This window comes from Triturus cristatus, chromosome 3_2, assembly GCF_964204655.1.
Source record: "Triturus cristatus chromosome 3_2, aTriCri1.1, whole genome shotgun sequence".
Lineage (NCBI taxonomy): Eukaryota > Metazoa > Chordata > Amphibia > Caudata > Salamandridae > Triturus > Triturus cristatus.
In genome coordinates this window covers 960,582,198-960,602,294 of record NC_140584.1, presented here as the reverse complement: position 1 = coordinate 960,602,294, position 20,097 = coordinate 960,582,198, and the positions used below count along the sequence as shown (strand labels likewise).

The 20,097-nt window shown below is 48.5% G+C and overlaps 1 protein-coding gene across 1 annotated transcript in view; it reads right to left on the bottom strand.

Moving 5' to 3' along the window:
• Positions 1-20,097, bottom strand: part of LOC146858893 (uncharacterized) — a 212,728-nt gene that overhangs the window by 47,413 nt on the left and 145,218 nt on the right. The gene's annotated exons all lie outside the window — the stretch shown is intronic.

The following is a 20,097-nucleotide window of genomic DNA, read 5'->3' as shown; positions in this document are numbered from 1 at the left end:
ATGCCCCCAACACAACAAGACTGGGCTGGGAGGGACGAGTGGGGACAGCAGGAAAATACTTTCCCACCGCCACCCCAGAATTTATTTTAGGGCTGCCCGAAAGTGGGAGACTGCATAATAGCTCCAGCAATAGCAGTGGACCAATCAGGTCCATACATACAAGGGACGGTCATGGGAAAAGCTGTGACCTTCTTGATAGATATAGGAGCGCAAAGATCAATGCTAAAGGCGTCAGCGGCGCCGGAAGCACCACTTTCGGGAACGAAAATTACTGCAGTCGGAATGACAGGACACCCAATAGATGAATACCTTACACAGCCATTACAATTCAAGGTAGGCACAATAACTGTCAACCACCAGTTCATCCTCAGCAGATTCTGCCCAGTAAATTTACTAGGGAGGGATTTGCTTTGTAAAATGCAATGCACCATACACTGCTCACCAACAGGGGTATTTCTGGAGAGTAGACCACACGGTCTGATGCTACAGGCCTTCATGACCTGCACTGACTTCGTCATCCCACCAGAATTGCGGGACAGTGTGCCACCCCAGGTCTGGGCCACAAGCGCAAATGATGTGGGGCAAGTGCTGAATTACCTCCCAGTGCAGGTCACCTTGAAGCCGGGAGCACCCCTCCCGAGAGTACCGCAGTACAAAATTTCAAAGGAAGGGGAGGAGGGCATAGCACCAGTGATCAAGGACCTCCTGAGGCAGGGGATAATTAGAGAAATACGCTCTAGCCCGTGCAATACGCCCATACTCCCTGTAAAGAAAGCATCCAAGGGCCCAAATGGAGCACCTGTATATCGTTTTACACAGGATTTGAGAGACTTGAACAAAATAGTGGTTCCCTCTTTCCCAGTGGTTCCAAACCCAGCAACGATATTGTTTAATATCCCAGTCGCAGCAACACACTTCACAGTACTGGATTTGAGTTCAGCCTTCTTCACCATTCCACTGCACCCTAACAGCCAATCATATTTTTCGTTCTGCTTTAGATCAAAACGCTACACATGGTGTCGTCTTCCACAAGGTTTTACAGAATCACCGTCTATCTTCACAAATGCCCTGAAGACAGATCTAGACACCCTAGTGTTAGGAAGCGGCTCAACTCTTGTCCAGTACATAGATGACTTGCTGCTGGCCTCCCCTTCAAGGGAGGCTTGCATACAGGACACCATTGCTGTCCTATGCCATCTAGCGATGAAAGGATACAAGGTTTCCCCGAAGAAATTACAGTTTTGCCTCACCGCTGTGAGGTATCTAGGCCATGAACTATCGGAGGGGACAAGGAAACTACTACCGGACAGGATCTCAGCTATTACTCATTTTCCCCGACCACGTACACAAAAGGATGTTAGGGCATTTTTGGGAGTGGCGGGATATTGCCGCCACTGGATCCCAAATTTCTCCCTCATCGCGAAACCATTGCAAGCACTGACACACAAAGAGGTCCCAGACATAGTACCTTGGCCCCCGGATTGTGAGATAGCATTTAACAGGCTAAAGAGCGAACTGAGTGGGGCACCAGCATTAGGGCTCCCAGATTACAGCAAAGATTTCCACCTGTTCTGTCACGAAAAGGGGGGATGCTCACTGGGGGTACTGAGTCAGAAGCACGGATCTTACTACCGCCCAGTGGCATACTACTCAGCCACATTAGACCCCGTGGCCTCTGCCCTCCCGCCTTGCCTCTGAGCGGTGGCGGCAGCAGCACTAGCAGTAGAACAGTCAGAGAACATAGTGCTGGCACACACCATGATGTTGCACGTTCCCCATGCAGTGGACACACTACTGACGTCCACAAAGACCCAGCACCTAACAAATGCCCGTCTCACTAGGTATGAACTAATTCTATTAGCACCACACATAATGATCAGATGTACCACTTTGAATCCAGCATGCCTTTTGCCAACAGAGCACGAGCTGGACGACCTACAATCAGATGATGCCTTTCATGATTGCACATTAGCAATTGACAGACATACCAAGGTACGCCCAGACCTACGGGACACACCACTTCCCGATGCACAAAGGGACCTGTTTGTAGATGGGTCATGTCTTAGGGACGGTCAGGGAACTTTGCAGGCCTCCTATGCCATAGGCACAGCCCATAAACTGCTGGAGGGTGGTAGGCTAGTAAAAGCTAAAAGCGCACAAGCAGCCGAACTCGTGGCACTCACGAGGGCATGCACATTGGCCAAGGGAACAAGAGCAAACATATACACCGACTGCCAATATGCCTTCGGGGTGGTCCATGACTTTGGCCAGCTCTGGTCAATGAGGGGATTCCTCACATCAGCAGGCCAGCAAATACAACACGCACAATTGATAAGCGACCTCCTCCATGCCCTGCTACTACCTTCAAAGATGGCTGTCATCAAATGCGCAGCACATACTTCAGCAAAAGACTATGTGTCAAAAGGGAACGCATTCATTGATGGGGAAGCAAGGAGAATAGCACTGACCGGCTGTCAACTAGCTATGCTACAAATGACAAGCCCAAGCAACAACACAGAGGCCACAGATGATACCTTACATTTCGACCCCATACATATTCAGAGCAGAGTAGGGAAAGAAGAAAAAGAAGAGTGGGTAAAGGGTGGGTGTGTGCAAAACAGGGAGGGACTGTGGACAGGGCCCAGTGGGAAAATATGCCTACCTTCATCAATGCTCCCCTCCATGGCACGTCTCTTTCACGGTCCCACACACATTGGCAGGGACGGCATGATCAGACTATTTGCCCAATGCTGGTACAACTGCAAATTCCGCCAGACAGCAGAGAGACTTTGCAGACAGTGCACTGTTTGCGCAAGTACAATACTGGGAAGGGCACGCAAACTGCACCTGGTCATTTCCCCACTCCCCACGGACCATTTGAAAGCCTTCAAATGGACTTCATTGACATGCCCCCCACCCACAAGTACAAATACGTATTAGTGATCGTATGCATGTTCAGCAAATGGACAGGAGCATACCCGACAAAGAACTGTGATGCACATACGGTTGCTAAATGCCTCCTCCAAGAACTGATCCCACGCTTTGGAATACCTGCCCTTTTGAGCTCCGACAATGGGCCAGCATTCATCTCCCACATCATAGGGGGAATATGCAAAGGACTTGGGGTAAAACAGAAATTACACTGCTCATATCACCCCCCTGCTGCGGGCGCAGTGGAAAGAAAGAATGGGGTGCTGAAAAATAGAATTGGGAAAATATGTGCATCAACTGAACTTTCATGGGTAGATGCACTACCACTAGCTCTGTTGGCTATGAGAAGCACACCCGATAGAGTAACGAAGCTAAGCCCCCATGAGATACTGTTTGGCCGTCCCATGAACATTGCAGGCCATATGTCCACGGCCCCACTATCAGTTACAGATGATTTACTTTTATGTTATTGCAAGAAACTAACTGAGACTTTACGTTATCTTCACCGCCAGGTACTGCAGGCTCTTCCAGAGGCAACAACCCCACCGCCGCATGACCTGCAGCCTGGCGACTGGATCTGGGTTAAAGCCCACACCCGAAGGCACTGCCTTCAGCCAAGGTGGAAAGGCCCCCATCAAGTCATCCTCAGCACAGCAACAGCAGTCAAGTGCAAAGGCCTGACGTCTTGGATCCACAGCTCCCACACCAAGAAGGCGGACGAACCAGACAACGAGAAGCAAGCGCCGCCAGCACCACCTGCGGCATCTGAGGCACCTCGCAGGTACAACCTCCAATCAACAACGCAAGACAAAGACAACGGAAGACAAGAGGCAGACACCTGCTCGGGGCAGGCCAGGCCTCCAACGGACAACAGAAGACACCAGAAGCAAGCTACCTTTCAAGGGAGTGCCTACTGTCACGTGCTAGTAACCTCTGACAGTACCACATCAAGGCATCAACGTTTTTCTTTTAATGGTTGACTGGTGCCTGCACCAATGAAAACTTAGGAGGTGCAGCGCCCGCTAGTTAGAATTGAAGATGGTGCTCCAGAACTGAACTTTATGCAGAGGCCTACAACAGACACCAGCCGCGATCAATGACAACAAACAGGTCGGGACGGCTTCGGTCTGTACAAGTGGGAGTTGAAGAGTCACGACTAACAATTCACATCGGGTTGTTGGTGTTCTAGAACTGACTGTGCCAAATCCCCCCCTGTTGAGTGGGCTGAGAGATCTGATTCTGCAGGACATTTCATTCCCCGCCTTTGGGCTACAAGCCACAACACAAGACATCGCCAACACACGCCTTGATATCTTGGACTGCATAATTGAGGAAATAAAAGACATCGGATTGAGCATTACCAGAGACTGTATCTGAACTGATGGGAAACAAAGCAGCAATGCAGAGAAGAAAGAAAAACGAAAGGATATGGCCTTCAGTGCTAGTAGCGGTATTAACACCAGTACCCGCAATAATAGTGACTGCCCTAATAATAACATTCGCAGATGAGCTTGAAATACCATTCATCAACGGCAGACAAGGGGATGAGGGGGGTACCAATGATACTAAAGACGCAGAACACATTGAGTTTGAAAATGAAATGATTTTAACACAAATTGGGAATGAAGGCAAAGGGAACGAACGGTGTGCTGTGGGATGAGTACGATGGGAATCAATATGTTGAAATGCTCAAAATGTATGTGCACATCATGAACATTTCTGGATGTTACGTTTGCACACATTTGCCCACAAACACAGAAAACAGCATGCAATACAATGTAATACCGGTTTCCAAATATGTGGGGTGTATCCTAATGCGAAACATGCTCCATCACCAACATAATATGTCAGTGTCAGTAGCTACACAGGAAGATAGGACAATAACGAAGGAGGGTGGGAAGACACCTGGGAGGAAAAAACAGCCGTGCATAAATATGTGGCCGACTCAAAGGGACACGGACATGTTAGGCACACTTGATGAAGATGCCAGAAATATGGAACGAAAGGGAGGAGCAGGTGGGGAAAAAGGGGGAACAAGAAAAGAGGGACAGTTGAAGGTACCAAGATTTAGAATAGGGCAAGCACCGCCTGCCCCCTCCTGTATACAAAATACTGAAACACAAGTAGTGCCACCGAAAAGGATACCTAAATTGCCCCAGGAGGGAAAAAGCTGCACAATCCCACAGCTAATGCAGAAAGATGCATGGAAGGACTGTGTCTCATTTGGGTGCACTCTAGGAGAAATGGCGCAAGGAGAACAGGGTCTGCTGGACTGTGAGGATAGGGTTAACAAAATTAAGGGAATAGCTGTAGAAAAGGCAGCCATGAAGGGGATTGGGGAGGAGAAGGCGGAACCATTTTTTGTGGGTAACAGCGTCTGCTCACACACAACACGTCTGTCACGACTTAGGAGCAAGAAAAGGGGATTATCGCCCGGACTAATGGGGTATAAAGGATTGTTCTTTGTATGTGGCCAATGGGCATACTTCTACCTACCCCCAGGATGGCATGGCAGTTGCTACCTTGCCTACATCATACCAAAGATAAATCATTTCTCTGATATAGGCCAGATTGCACTCCAAGGGAAATCGCAGAAAAGGGCCCGGAGGACGCCAGAATGGCTGGACCACGTATTCACGGCTATAGGAGCGATGGTTCCATGGGCAGGGGTTATCTACTCCACAGAAAGAATACATCAGCTAGCAAGGATGATTGAGGACTTAGCTAGCTCAACGGCAGCAGGCATGGGAAACATTACGGAGGAACTCACAGCTATGAGGGCTGCAGTGCTGCAGAACAGGGTTGCGTTAGATATCATTTTAGCAAAAGAGGGTGGAGTCTGCCACATCATCCAGCAAAAGTGCTGTACATATATACCTGATAACAGCGTAATATAGATGATGCAATTAAAAGAATTATAGACATCAGGGATGAAGCACACGGCATACATACTGGGAGCATGTGGGACAAAATGCTATCATGGCTGGCCGGCTGGGGTTCATGGATACTGGAAGTAGGCATAGTTATAATAGCAGCGCTGATTACCCTGTGTGTGATGTGCCACGTTTGCCCAGCATGCTGCACGGCCCTGGTGTCCCGTTTTGCGCATCATGGACACCACAGCAGGTGGCGTGCGCAACATGGACACGATACAAAGAATAATACAGAGGCAGATGAAGAAGGAGAGGAGCTGGGGATAATAGCATAGGGAATGGTGATTTGGTATCAGATGGGGCAATGTAGAAGCCACGTTCTGTGGTGATACCAAATGCAGCAAATTTGTAGGCCCTGTTAAGTTGTCATAACCAACTCTGCGCACTAGCATTATTCTGCTATAAAGAAATAGCTTCAGTAACGCAAGGCTTGCTCATAAACAAATACGTGGCAGGAGAAGATGCTCGCTTCAGCACGTACACTTGCATATCACATTTCTCAATCATGTCTTTGGACATCTCTATCCTGTTGCAATCATTATGTGGAAAAGCACCAGACTTATATCTTGCATTATAGTGGAAAGTCCCAGAAGCAGATTTGGGTCACGCAGCCAGCAACAGTACCTTTCGGTCCTTAAATGGTATGCAACCATTTAGGGCCTCGTTAATTGGTCAGACGAATTATGCTTAATTTGTGCATCGTATAATATGATGCTACATCCTTTGTGGTTTGGGCCTATAAAAACTGTCAAGCACGTCACCTCAGTGGGCACTCAGTGATTTTACTGGTGCCTCCGTGCTGCACGTTACTCTGTTGTTGGTTTCTTAATAAACCTGTGGTCTAACCCTTGACGGAGAACTATTTGTGTGGATTCATTTCTTGCTTATATTTCAGGTTCCACAATACCAGGATATAGGGCTCTCGCTAGCACGTGCAGAATTAATGGCCAACGGTCCTCAGGCCCACTGTGCGTATGAGCTTCAAGCCACGGCCCTAGAAAAAGACAGACTACAGGAACAGCGCCCCCTCTCTCCAGATTATAGTTGGGATGTAGCCAAATTTACGTTCACAGATTTCTTTCCAAGTGCCCACAACACCCACATTGATAATGCTGCTGTGAAATGTGTCCCCTCCAACTGGGAAGAAGGAAAATAAGGTAGCATATGTACATGTCCTATGGTCCAGAGCAGATCTCATGGACTTTACCAAAGACTTTCCGAAATTACGAGAAAAACAAAGAAGAGGGTACACAGAACTAACGAGACAGAAAGGGAGACAAATAGGTGGAATGGAATGCACACTAACTATACCCATTGTTCCAGGACCACTAGATTTAAATACAGCAGCCATAGTCTGTCAATTAATGTAATTTGAGTTAGCCATATCTGATTTCCAGCTTCTAAGGCACAAAAATACACTGGAAAGTGTGTTTCAGACCGCTCGAGGAGACCTGACCTCTCCTGAGACACTTAGCACCCCTGATAATTTCATAGAGTAAAAAGAGTGAAAAACAATAGTTACTGAGAAATGTTCTACCCAGCAAGGCATTTGATATGATATATTGAAGGGTTAAAGAAAACTCTTTTGGTCTGGCTTTGAAATAACGATCCTGGCTGGCCACAGACTCTGGGCATTATGCCAAGACCAAACCACACACTACAACAGTTTTCTGTGGGTATGAACAGAACTGGTTAAAAAGAATTTTATTCATAGCGGAGAATGGAAAGGAATGCAAAACGAAGATAAGTGTTATTTTGTGTATATGCACTTTAATAAGTTTTGCTGCAACTGTTTGTTTCCTAACATTTTCATTTTCAGATGCAAGAACGTCGGGGAAAAGATGTTTGTTTCTCATACGTGTCTGTTTTATGTCTTGTTTCATGGTATGTCTCTTGACAATTGACATTGTAAGGGCCAGAGTGATGGAATCCACAGGTCCCCCACCCCTATTTCCAAGAGGCATTTACAACAGGAGACACTTGCTGTTTTATGGTTTAAATATTTTTATTGCAGGAGGTGTCAATTGGTGTACACCAGCAAGAAGGAGCTATGCGGCCAATCGGGCCACGGAGGGCCTCAGTGCAGTGTAATGACATAATAAGTTACAAAGAAAACAATTTCTGAAAATAAGAGTAACAACACAGCGCCCCACTCTAGCCCAGAAAGAGAAAGAATGGAGAAAGAAGGAATAGGATAGCGCACGCCTATATCCTCCACCACCCCCCCGCAATCCTGGCATGTCTAAATGTGAGCAGCCCCCTAGTTTGAGGGGCTAACCTCTGACGTGAGAGTGTTCGGTGTCGTCAGGCATAGAAGGCGGAGGTATCTTGGGCATGTCAGTTCCCTAAAGTCTTGTGCTAAAAGGGCCAGAAATGGCTGCCATAATTCACTAAACTCAGAGCCTGTGCCTGCTATGGTGAGTGCAATCTTTTCCATGCCTAGTATGTGCCACAGTCGATGAAGCCACCCGGAGTGTGTTGGAATACGAGTTGTTTCCAATGTGCAAGGATGTTTTGTGTGGCAGTGCCCAGTGCGAGCGCGATCTGCTTTTCTCGCCTGGATTTCAACGGGTAGGTGAGCGGGATAGGAACCCCTAGAAGTACATACTCCGGGAGCCGAGGAAGTTCCCTGTCTAGGTACTTGTCGATTTCATCAAGGACTTGAGTCCAATAGGGAGTCAGGAGTTCACAATTCCATAACAGATGAACAAGTGTACCCACCTTCCCCACAACCCCTCCAGCAATCTGGACTATGCCTGTTGTCAAAGTGATGCAGTCACTCGGGGGTGTAATACCAGTAATATGCTAGTATAGGTTTCAGTGAGACCAGTGTGCGTCGCAGTGTGTCGTGCTCTGTAGCAGATCCCCTCCCATTCCTTACTGGTAAGGTCGCAGCCCAGGTCCTTTTCCAATCGGGCTCGACCTGCGTGGAAAGTATGGGTGTAATGAGACAGAAGCATTCTGTATAGGTCTGAGATTAACTTCTTGTCTGAGGAGCGCGTTATCAGCCATCGTTTGTATTGGGTGAGATGTCTCTGAGCCTGCGATCTATTGTCAGGGTGGGAGGCCCAGTGACGTAGCGGCAGGTAGTGCATACGTTCAGATTCAGGGAGGCCATAGTCAGTACGCAGCTGTGTGAAGGGCAGGACCCCGTTCGCGTCATAGAGAGTACCAAGTGCGCGGCGACCAGTGGATCTCCAGAGGGAGAAGGAGGTCTCTCCCATCCCCGGTCCAAAGTCAGAGTTGCCGAAAAGAGGGGAGGGGAAAGTTGTCAGTCGTATTGTCTATTCGTCTGATCCCAAACCAACATGGTGGAGTGGGTCACATAGAAGGCATAAAGATTGGGGGGGCGTTGGGACTTCCGAAGAAAGGGGATCTTCATCAGAGAGGTGCCTGCTACCGCACGGTCCTGGAAAAGCCAGTGTTTCTCTGACTCAGCCCTACTCCACTAAGTGCCATAACTGTGCAGCCTTATAATAAAGCGCGATATTAGAAATCCCCAGACCCCCTTCATTCGGTGGGAGAAAGCTGACTAACCGCTTCATCCTTGGCCTGCAACCCTGCCATATGAATTGAGAAAGTTCTGATTGCACCCGCTGAAGCCAACCGGTGGGAGGCTGGAGAGGGAGTGTTTGAAAGAGGTAGAGGAGTTTGGGAAGGATCGTCATTTTGACTGCGGCGATGCGTCCCAGTCAGGAGATGAGATTGTGTTTCCAACGCCGCAGGTCAGCACGGATGTGAGATTGCAGGATGTTGTAGTTGACCGACCTGGTCGCTTGAAGCATGGGGGCGAGCCGGATACCCAGGTAAGGAACTGTGTCAGTAGACCACTGAATGGAATTACGCGCCTGCAATTCTGCCAGCATCTGAGGTGTTAAAGAGAGATTTAAAGCCGTGGACTTCGTAATGTTAAGTTTGAACCCGGACGCCATTCCAAAGGAGTCCAGCTCCTCCAGAAGGGTACCCAGGGCCGTTGCTGGATCGGTCAGGGTGACCAGGGCGTCATCCGCGTACAAGCTAATGGTATAAAAATCACTACCAAAGCGTATACCCGTGATCTGGGGGTGCTCCTGCATCATTTACGCCAGGGGTTCCATGTATAGGACAAAGAGCGGGGCGACAAAGGGCACCAATGTCTAGTGCCTCTGTGGATCTGGAGGGGGGTCGAAGTGTGCCCATTTACCTGTACTGAGGCCGTAGGGTCCCGATAGCAATTGAGAATGCGCGTCCTCATCTTTTTCCCAAGGCCAAATCGGGTCAGCACTTGCTCCAGGTAGGGCCAATACTCGGTTGAACGCCTTTTCGGCGTCAATTGTCAGAAGCATATAATCTCTCGAGATGCGGGAAGCTTTTTCAATAAGGTGCAGCACTTGCTTCGTGTTGTCGCTGGTCTACCTCTGAGGGATAAAACCCGCTTGGTCAGGGTCAATGATACCGGGCATATAGGGGGCCAGGCGAGCCGCTAGGATGCTTGTGTAAAGCTTTAGGTCAATATATAAGAGAGATGGGTCTGTACGCCCAGCATAGTGTCTTGTCCTTACCGGGTTTATGAATAACTGCGATGTCCGCCTCGAGCATTGAGGGAGGGATCGCCCTGCAGACACAAAACAATCAAAAAGACGAGTCAGAAGGGGAGCAAGCGTAGAGCAGAATTGCTTATAGAAAGCTGCCGTGTAGCCATCCGGTCCAAGGGATTTAGCCAATTTTAAGCGCGAAATAGCTGAAACATCCTCTTCTAGGTGGATCATCCTCTCCATATGCTCCATCTGTGCCTGGGACAGGCTGGGAAGAGTAACCTGCTCAAGATATGCGTCGATGTACTTCAGCTCTAGGTGCTGCGCATCATACAGTCGTGGATAAAAGTCCCTGAACGTCTTAGCTATGTCAAAGTCTTCTGTGTGTGACCTATATGATCTGTGATTACCTGAACTCCCTCCAGCAGCCTTGTTTCCCCCAGTTTGTGTGCTAGCAGCCGACCGCACTTGTCTCCACCGACGTAGAAGGAATTACGCAGGCGTAGCGCCGCGTATTCAGCTTTGTCACGGTCTATAGCAGCTAACTGTGATCTAGCCACTTTCAATTGACGCCAGATACGCGGGGTACCCGTTCGATGGTTGATCTGTTCCAGTTCACGTACTTTCTGAGTGAGATCCTCCCTCTTGCGTTTGCGCTCCACATTGTCCGCAGAGGAGACAGCAATAATTGCTCCTCTAACCACTGCCTTCAGGGCATCCATCTAGTAGAGATGGGCGTGTCAGAGTTGTCATTATGGGATAGGTAGTCGTCGACCGCGCGTTGAACAGTGTCCGCACGGTGCAGAAGGGAATCGCGGAAGCGCCATTGCCGGATGGGCAACCAAACGGGGGGTAAGGTCAGGGTGAGCACAACAGGTGCGTGATCTGATAAGGCGGCCACCAGAATGTCCGCGGAGGTTGTGACATCAGTGAGAGTCTTAGTGCCTAAGAAATAATCCAGTTGAGCATAAGTCTTGTGGGCGCCCGAGTATTAAGAATACTCCCTGGAATGTGGGTGGTGGTGCCTCCACAGATCTGTCAAGCCTAGCTCGCCTAATCTAGTATGCTCAGTGCGGGACAGGGCACCCACTTGCCCATAGCATTGCACAGATCTGTCCAACTCAGTGTTGAAAACTAGATTAAGATCACCCCTAGGAGTAAACTACGTACAGGAGTCACAGCGGCTTCAAGCAAGGCGTCATGGAGAAAGCGTTCCTGTCCGTCGTTAGGGGCATAGATGGACCCTATAATCAGCATGTGGCTCCAAATATAAACTGGTAGGTAAGTAGACTGCCTTTGATTTCTGCCTCCTTCTGCACCACCCCACCCCCGCAGTTTTAGAGGATCAAGAAGAAAAGAATTGGGTAAGAAAGGCACGGGATCGCAACCTGTGACAGTCTTTGGCCAGTAAATGCATTTCTTGTAATAGGCATACATCAGCCCCTGAGCTCTCCAGATATGTAAGGATCGCTCGGCGCTTGATGGGGTTATTGAGTCCCTGCACGTTAAGCATGAGGAGTTTAAGACTATGAGGGGGCATCTACAGCAGAGGATATCTTGCGTGGCAAGGCATGCGCATCCCAGGGCAGGGCAGAGCGCTCGGCTGCAGCAGCGGAAAAAGGTCGGCCAGCTTGAGAGACCAGTCCTGGCAGTGCTGGGGAACCAGTAAGGAATGCAGGGGGGGAGAAGAGAGAAGAATAGCCCTTGAAGAGTGGAGAGGCGAACCCAGCACAACAGGTGCCAACCAGAAACAAAAGTTTTGGCAACAGTCCATCTTCCATGGAAGCTCAGGTGAAACATTAATGCGGGCATTACGTGGCCAACTACGTCCCTCGTCAACCCCCGACCACCCGAGGAGCAGCAAAGCTAAGAGATAGCTACAAGGCTCAGGCCCATTTTGAGGACTGTGTCTTAGCCAGGGTTAGTGGCAGTGTCTCAAGGGCATCCTGCTGTCCCTTTGCGATCGCGTTGGGGTCCAGGCGCCACAGGCGGGTGGGTTGGCGGCGCCGTCGTTGCTTTTTCCAGCGCAGCTTTGCAGCATCGGGTCCTCGGTCCTGCGCATCGCCACTGTCGTCCTCATCAGGAATTTCAATCCCGAGCAGGATGTATGCTACTGTGCTGCTCTAATCAAGCACCTGGGATGAGTATTAAGGCGCTGAGAAGTGTCCCAGGAGGGGGGTATAACCTAGTAAGAGAGGCTCAGGACTAGACAGATCCGTTGAGGTCACCACAGGCCCCGTTGTCGCTTCGATCAACGTGGTTGGGCGGGAGCGACAACCTTCTCAAGGCTGGGCCCTTCCAGTGTCAACAGAAGAGGGGAACAACTCCAGCCCCGGCACGATGATGGCTCCAATACTGGTTATCTGGGGGGCCAACCAGAGTGCACAGTCCTCCAAACGAGTAGATGACAGGGCTACCCCACCCTCTCAAGGCAGCCACCACTGGTCCCGGTTGAAGCTAGCAGTACAAAGGCCCTTCACTGTTGGCAAGGTGCAGGGACAAGAACGCACCGTCAATGGCTACCAGGGTACAGTCACATCCGCAGTTTCCAGTGCTCCAAAGCGGGAAACTGCTATGTACACTCCGAAGGCGGGGTCAAGTGGGGAGCCTCCAGCCCCCTTCAGGGCACATCTAAACCACAGCCGTGTCTCTGTCGCCCAGTTCAGGCCACCAGTTTAGGGATCGTGCATGTGGCTCCTCTAGAGGACGAGGGGCAGCAGCCAAAAGTTCTCCCCAGGGTACTGCAGGTAGACGGTAACAATGTCAGTCGAGGTGTAGGGCGCCATGTGCGGCGTGTTGCTCGGCTGCCTCAAGCACTGCCTCTCACCTCAGATGTGTCTCAGGGTCGTCTGGTGGATCTGTGAGATTCCACAGGCAGGAAGGCACCTCCGCTATCGGCCCCACCGTCTACCGGCTCGAATGCAGATGTGCGCCGTCACGGACTCTTCAGGTGCGGGCACCGGGTGTCGAGCAGATCTCGGCGCATACACCCCACAGCTCCGGGTCATTCCAGACGCAGCTCCTCACATTGTCGGCCGCATGCCAGTCACCAGCCACCGGGCCGCTCCACCCCAGCGCCGGTCCGACTCAGTCCCAAACGTGAAGCCGCAGCTCCGCCTCCAGCCGCAGGCCCCGGACTCGTGCACGTCAGTCTTCGATCCTCACCGCAGCCCAGATGACGTTCACCAGCGGAGCGGGGGCCACCGGCTCTCAGCGTGGCGTCTCGAGCAGAATTTCAGCCGAATTTAGGCTGCCGCTGGCCCAAGCCTGTGATTTCCCCGGACGGTCAGCGGGAGAGACGGGAGGACACATCTCACCTCGCCGCCATCTTAGCCACGCCCCACATTTGCTGTTTTAAAGAACAAAAGATTGCATTACATTGTGCAAATAGCTACTTAATTAAAAAAACAGGGGGCAAGTTTTATAGGAGGTATAACCGCAAGCATGTGTGAAGGACCAAAGCCCACCCCGATAGTAAACGTGGTGCCTGGGGAGCCAAATACGGTCCTCCTACCGGTAACATCTGGCCCATGAACAGCAGAAGGGTGCTGTTTACTGTGACAACTAAGTTCTGGAATAAGAGAGAAGTTAAGATATGGAGGCAAACATTTTCTTAAAGGTCAAGTTACATTATTGAAGGGAGGTAGCCATTGTGCCCTGAACAGCATCACTTTCAGGATAATAGTACAGCAAACGTATTAAAGGAAATTAAATACTTAGGATCACACAATTAGGTCAAGTTAGGTAACTGGCTTGCTTTCCACATAGTGTAGTATAACACATTCACAGACCACCTCACATACAATACTTCCATCGCCACACACGCTCCAGTGACCATTGCATTGATTTGTGTTATTCCAAAATTTTGCTAGGATCTTCAGAGTTGCAGAACATGATATTATAACGAATTGTAAGGTGCACTAAAATGCATTTTGATGCAGTGTATTGGCCATGGACTACCAAGGATGGATAATAAGTAGTAATATTATATTTATATATTGATGTTTAGTAATGAGTATATGCAAATACAGAAGGATAGTGTGCATTGAATAACTGTGTTTCGTATTATAATTATAATTATGTTTTCAGGATACAATGTGCACAGAGAATGAAACACAGCATTTGAGAAACATATATAAACATATAGATCTATATGCATCACTAGATCCAGATACATAACTAGAAACATGTAAAACTATGAAATCAAATGAACAAAGTAAAACAGAGGTAAAAGATATAAATAAGCTGTACCTCAAGGGAACAGATGTCTCACGGCTGCTTAGCCCACTGCGGCATCCGTTTTCCATGCTGAATCGAGGCAATAATGCTTGGTGAACCTATGCACGTTAGACCATGTTGCCGCTCTACATATATCTGGAAGCGATACTCCAGCAAAGAGGGCAGTAGAGGCCGCCATCTTACTTGTGGAGTGAGCAGACACCTTTGCAGACAGGGGTTTTCTAGCTTTATTACGGCAGAAGATAATTGCAGAAGAGATCCAACGTGCGATACTGTTTCTGGAAAGGGCTTGACCTTTCCTTGGAGCAGCAAAAGACACAAAGAGCTGGTCTGATTTCCTGAAAGTCTTTGTTCTATGGATTTAGAATTTAATGCATCATTTTCCATCCAAAGAATGCAACGCTCTTTCGGCAGAAGTTGAAAGATTTCCAAAGTACGTTGAGAGCACGACCAGCTCATTTAAGTGAAAAGACATTGGAACCTTTGGTATAAAGTGAGGGTTTGTTCTCAACACTACCTTGTCCTGTTTGAATTGTAGAAAAGGTTCAGCCACCATGAAATCCTGAATCTCCTGATTCTTCAAGCTGAAGTGAGGGCCAGTAAGAGAGCCGTTTTCCATGAAACGTATTTTAAATCAGCTTTGTGGATCGGCTCAAATGACGATTTCATCAATTGAGATAGGACCGTGTTTAATTCCCATGGAACTGCCGGATGTTTCAGTGGTGGAAAAACTCTGAAAAGGCCCTCTATAAACTCTTTAATATTTTGCGTTGACCACAGAAATAGTTCCCCTGGCTTTCTTTGAAAACTAGAAATTGCAGCTAGGTGTACCTTGATAGATGAATGAGCCCACTTTGACTTTGCTAAATGAAGTAGGTAAGCCAAAATTAGCTCCGGGGTCGAGAGTAAAGGATGTATGTCCTTTTCCACACACCAGTTGCAAAATCTTTTCCATTTCGCAGCGTATGCCTTATTAGTGGAAGAAGCACTTGGCCGCTGAAGGATGGACTTGCTATCTGGAGCGATGTCTAGATTTGTAAATTCATAGTCGTGAGGTTCCAAACTGATAAACTCAAAGATTTTATATCAGGATGAACAATCTGGCCGTTGTCCATGGACAGCAGGTTACATTGCATGCGGTAAAATGCATGCGATTACAATATGGTTGTTACAACAATCGCGTTGTTACAACGCGAACCATTACAACGCAAGTCGTTTCAACGACTTGCTGTAGGGGGCACCTAAACTAAGGAAAAGTATAATTTACTATTCCAATACCTTCCCTAGTGTTCCACACACTGGAGTTGGAATAGTAAATTATACTATTCCTAAGTACAGCGCACCCCCTACAGCAAGTTGTTAAAACGGCTTGTGTAGTAATGGTTCGCGTTGTAAAAATGAAGTCGTTGTAACAACCATGTTGTAATCGCATGAGTTGTACCGCATGTGATGTAATGACATATATATTCGTTTGGCCATGGTTGAAAGTGAATGTGCGGAGAGATCAATCAATCAATCGGTGTTTATAAAGCACGCTACTCACCTGTGAGGGTCTCAAGGCGTTGCAGAGATGGAACGCAGGGGAAGCTCTGGGAACTCTGAGAAGCTCTGGGAACCAAAACTTTCTCGGGCCCTGCCGGAGCGATGAGAATGAGATGACATGGTTCCTTCTTCATTTTACTCAGCACCTTTGGGATAAGGGGAAACGGCAGGAAAGCGTATGCGAACATTCCTGTCCGCTGCATCTGCAGAGCGTTTCCCCAAGATGTGGCCTATGGAAACCTGCTGGCGAAATTTTACATTTCTTGTTCATCACTGTCGCGAAGAGATCCAGATTTGGAGTGCCCCATAGCCTGAAAACTCGCCGCAGCTGCTTCCAATCTAATTCCCATTTGTGATATTGTGCATTGGTTCTGCTCAAAGAATCCCACGTGTTGTCCACATCTGGGACATTCTCTATCTGCAACGTTATATTGCGCTGGATTAACCATCTCCAAATTTCTTGGGCTTGGTCTGATAACGTGAGAGACCTGGTGCCCCCTTGTTTGGTTAGATTGAATATCGTTATGGTGTTGTCTGTTTTCACCAGAACAGAGGAGCAATGGATTCTCGGAAGGAACACCTGAAGACCTAGATAAACAGCCCTCAACTCCAAGAGATCGATGTGTAATTGTTTTTTTTAATGGACCTTTTTCCGAGGATTTGCAACTCCTGAGTATACACTCCCCAACCATTCATTGAGGCATCCGTGGTCATTATATAAGTGGCCTGTGCCACCTGGAACGATAGGCCTGGAGAGATATTGCATTCCTTCTCCCACCATGAGAGTGCATGGTTCATTGCCCGAGAAATAAGGAAGATGTCTTCGAAGGAGCTCTGCGCCTGAATCCACTGTTTGTCTAACTGCTCTTGAAGAGGCCTCATTTGGAGCCGACAATTCAGAATTAGTGGGATGCATGATGACAGCATCCCCAGTAAAGATTTGAACACTCTTACAGAAGTGGACTCTCTTGCGTGCAGGAGGGAAGCTTAGAGCATTATCTTTTGCTTGCGTTCTGGAGTGGGATACACCTTCATCAATCTGGTGTCCAGTATTGCTCCGAGAAAAATACGTTTATGACTTGGAATCAGGCATGACTTCTCCTTGTTGAGTTCCAAGCCTAGAGATGTGAACAGCCTTTGACAAGCCCGTGTTGACTCTCTAGCAGAGTGGAACAAAGGCACTTTCACCAGCCAGTCATTCAGGTAAGGGATAAACCTGATGGCCCTGCCTCCTCACAAAAGCAGCCACCGGAGCCATACATTTCGTGAAGACTCTGGGAGCTGAGAAAAGGCCGAAGGGCAGAACCTTGAATTGGAAGTGATCCCCAGCCACCTCGAACCTCAGGAATTGGCAATGTTTCGCCAGAATAGGAATGGGGAAGTATGCATCGAGGAGATCGAGGAACGCTAAAAAAAAATCTCCCCTGTTCACCAACAGGAGAATATCCTGCAGGGACAGCATTCTGAATAATTGTTTCTTGATGTATTTGTTCAGTTGTCTGAGGTCCATGACCTGTCTCCATTTCCCACACTTTTTCTTTATGAGGAAGAAATTGAAATAGAAGCTTTTCTCTCGTTGACTGAGAAAAACTTTTTCTATCACCCCATTTTGCAGCAAGATTGAGATTTCCTGCTTTAGTAAAGGAAGATGGTGATGTATTCTCGTTGAGGGATGATTCCGAGGAGGCTTGTGAACAAATTCCAGGCTGTGGCCCAAATGGATGATGTCCAGTACCCTTTTGTCCTTTGCAATGGGTTGCCATTGACTCAGAAAAGGAGAAAGATGATGGAACTACAGAGGCTGAAGTCGAGATGAGGTGCCTGGCAGAAGAGAAACGTCACTGTCGTCTGGATGGGACTTGCGATTTTCCTTGTGCCGAAAACTTAAGTCTAGCTGACTGATGGCTGTATGAGACATTGGAAGCCCGAAAATGCTGCTGTTGTTACTGTCCTCCATATTTTGCTCTGTACGATTGTTGGGAATACGGCTGAAATCTGTAGGACTGATAGGACGATCTTTGCTGGAACTGACCTCGTCCTCTTCCCCCATGAAAGGACTGATGGTGTCTTTGTTGCAACATGCCCAAAGAATGTGCCGTCTCAGTATCCTTTTTGATACCCTGAAGTTCTTCGTCCACGTGTTTCCCAAACAGGTTTTCCCCGTCAAAGGGCATGTCTAACACTTTTGATTGTACTTCAGGGCGGAAAGATGTCGCCCTCAGCTAGCCGTGTATACGGAGAACAGCGGCTTCTGCCTTTTGTCTAAAAGCAATTGAAAACAAATCCATTGTTGAGTCAATCACTTGGGATGAAGCTCTAGCACCTTCCTGTAGGTAGCAGGTCTTTTGCTTCCTTCTTTCTATCTTCGGGAAGATATTCAAGAAGAGGTGCAAGGTCTGACCATAACTGGCGGGCAAATCGCCCCAAAATTGCTAAGGCATTAGAGGCATTGATGGGAGTAGCGGCCATAGTAGCGAAGTGTCTGCCTATGCTGTCAAGCCACATGCCTTCTCTGTCTGGAGGCACAGAACAAGGAGATTGCGGATTCCTAGAGCGCCTCTGCGCAGCTTGCGTTATCACGGAATTCGGACTGGAATGACTAATTAAAAGTGCCGGAGCTGAATCAGGTGCCTTGTATTTTTTCTCCATCCTCAGCAAAACAGCTGGAACCTAGGCCAGATTCTTCATAATCTTTAATCCCTCGCTCCGTATATAATACATAATAGGTATGGATCGAACTGACTTCCTGGCCGGATCCTTAAAATCATAAAGGAAGCATTTGTTTTGAACTACAGGTAAAGGCAAATCAAATCTCCTAGAAGCCCTCTCCAGTAATTTGTGGAACGCCCCCAATATCTCCCGGAGGAGAACTTGCTGGAGGGGGGGGGTGTGGGGGGGGGGGGATGTTGGGGGTGGAGCTGACAGCGAATATGGAGCCAAGTAATCATCCCACTCCTACCAACTAAATGAGGATCCTGAGTGAGTTCACCTTCTTCAGGGTGATCATCTGCTTCACTCTTGATGTGATTGTCCTGAATTGTAATGCACCAAGGAACCTGTCTCTCTTCCTGCACAGCAGGTGGTGAAGTAACCACTGGCAGTGGCGGTACTTGAATACTTGGGCCTCCAGGCGTCATAGGAACCAGAGCGTAAGAATCTGGAACCCGCTTGTAGTAATCGTTTAGCATGTGTCTCAGGTCGGAAACCAGGGTAGTTGGCACTAGCATGAAATCCCGTCTAACCTCCTGACACTCTTCGTAAGCCTCATATGGATAATGTTCCTGAAAAGAATCGTAACGCTGGGCCCGTAGATGACCTGTGAAGGAGTAGTCCCCTACCAAATACTCAGACGTGTCCTGCCCCTGTGCTTCCTCTTCCTCATCTGTGTCCTGGCATTTAACCCTGAGCTGAGAAGGGCTGTAAGCTGGACCGAACAGACTTTCATATCCCGATTCCTCCGAATCCAGAAGATGAGAAGGAGGCAGAGGTGATATGTTTGACAAAGAAGACAAACCTGGAGACTTCTGGATATAGTGGAGGCTCCTAAAGTCCTGTTTTTGCTCCGTCGACGACAGAAGATGTCTGAGAGTAATCGTGGTTGAAACCGGCAACGAAGAAGGTGACTTAAACACTGTCATCGATGGAGGGATCGGCAACGGAGCTGTAGACGACGTCGACGCTGTAAGCAAAATTGTTGACGCAGTGGTCAACGCTGTCGATGCCATATTCGTCGACGAGGCCGTCACCACAGCCGTCGTCGAGGCGGTTGTCGTTACAGACGCCGATGTATATTTGGCTGGAGTTCTCAACGACGAGTCCATCGACAGAGCTCTTTTCGTCGACGAAGCCTGTTTTAGAGGTGTGACAGGCAGAGAAGCAGCAGAAGATTTCTTCAAGCCAGATAATTTTTGCTTTAGAACTGCTTTATCGGCAGATGA